The following is a 2,121-nucleotide window of genomic DNA, read 5'->3' as shown; positions in this document are numbered from 1 at the left end:
ATAACGGCAATATACAGTTGGTTTTTGTCTGCTACTGAAGATTCTGTCTTCGATGGTACCCATATAAAAATTAGCAAATAAAACTCCTAAGGGGGAGCCCATTGCTACTCTGTCTACTTGTAAATACATGTCTCCTTGTGGACTGATGAAAGGGGCTTCCTTTGTACATGCTTCGAGAAGACTCCTCAAGTGTGGCTCCGGTATGTCTAATTTGGGGATGCTCTTGTCTCTGTATAGTATCCATTCCTATGGTTGTGTCGACTGGGACGTTGGTAAATAGGGATTCAACGTCCAGGGAAGCAGTGATTCCATCGGGCTGAGTAGATTTGATTAATTCTAGGAAATCTGCTGATGATTGTAGACTATACTTACTTGGAGTGTATGGAGTTAGGAGTTCATCGAGTCTTTTTGCCAGGTGATAGGTTGGAGTTGGTATTTGGCTGATTATAGGGCATAGTGGGTTACTTGGTTTGTGTGTCTTAACATTGCCATAGGCATATCCTAAGCCATAGTCGCCTTGAAGTTTATTGAAATGCACACTACGTTTCTTTGCGTTGATTGCTGTAATTGTTTTGTTTACTTTCCGCTTAAGGTCTTCCACAGGGTGCCTCGTGATTCGTTGAAATTTTGTGTCATCACTTAGGATGTCGCTAATTTTGTTCATGTATTCTTGGGTAGGAATCAATACATATGCTGCTGTCTTGTCGGTTTTTCTTATTGTTACGTCTTTCAGATTTTTTAGTTGTTTTGCTGCTTCTTTGAGTCGTGTGGATGAATATGTTCCTCGTTTTTTCCCCTCTTCTGCTAGTAGTTCAGCCTGAAGTGTGTCAGTGGTGAGGACTTTTTTTGTTGTCTTCTAGCTTATGGATGTCGTACAGAAGCTTTTCGATTTCCAGGCTTTTTAATGCATCTTTGGTTTAGATATGAATTGACAATTTAGACCAAGATTTAAGATTTTGATTGTTGCCGCCGAAGGCGGCTAGTTTATTGTGCACCCCATACTCATCCTGTGAGCGGTAGCGCAAAAGCATTACAGAGGGCACAAAAGGTCTTTATCAGACCTCATCTTAGATTATTACATAAACAATTTCTTCAATCCTTCACACCTTATAGATACAATGTCAGCTAGTTACATAGAAAGTGCTATTACAAGAGCTACATATTTACAGTAAGTCATCATACATTAATGGTAGGTCTTGTCGTTAATACATAATAGTTTGGCCAATGGGGATATTACAGAGTCATAGGGGAGCTTCTGTTTATTATTAGTCCTCACAATACACTATTTGTTTCTGAATCTCATATGTCGTTCATCTACTGGAAGCAAAATGTGGGTACAGTGCAAGGATTTCAGGTAATTTATCCATGGTAATAAGATAGGTTGCCATGTCATACAGAGTGAGCTTAGATTTATCTCTAAAAGGCTCAATTTTACAACAATCCAAGATATAGTGTTCGAGTGTGTGTCCCTGCCTATGTCCACACACTTTACACTTTACTTCATCTAGATCCCTATACAAGCCGAACTGCCAGAGATACTTGTAGCCAAGTCTTATACGAGCTGTGACAACATCTGTTAGTCTACTGACAGTGTTACTTGCCCCATACACATGTTTTACTTCACACATTTCATTGTGATGAACAATGGACCTGCTAGTTCCAGTTTGCACTGTTCTGCTTTCTTCAAAACCATCCAGGAGTTCTCGTCTAATGACACTTTTAAGGGACCTATTTGATAACTCAAGATTCCATTCAATACTGTCTTTATTTACTGCAGCCTTAGCAAGGGCGTCAACTTTGTCATGTTCCTGCATGCCAATGTGAGAAGGAATCCACAACATTTTTATATTTACCCTCTTGCTAAGTATTCTTACATATCTACGTCTAGCTTCCAAGACAAGCACGTTATTACTTGATTGCAAACTGTTTATTGCTCGTAGTGAGGATAGGGAGTCAGAAATAATTAAGCTGTCTACTTCAGTGTTGTCAATAATTTCGAGTGCTACCAGTATCGCTACGAACTCGGCTTGCATGGTGGACGCCCAGTTACTAATTCGGATATTTCTTTGAATTGTGCTGCCATCGGGCTGATGAGCAATAACAGCACTTCCTGCCCTCCCT

The sequence above is a fragment of the Procambarus clarkii genome, chromosome 54, assembly GCF_040958095.1.
Source record: "Procambarus clarkii isolate CNS0578487 chromosome 54, FALCON_Pclarkii_2.0, whole genome shotgun sequence".
NCBI lineage: Eukaryota > Metazoa > Arthropoda > Malacostraca > Decapoda > Cambaridae > Procambarus > Procambarus clarkii.
This window is presented reverse-complemented; position numbering follows the sequence as displayed.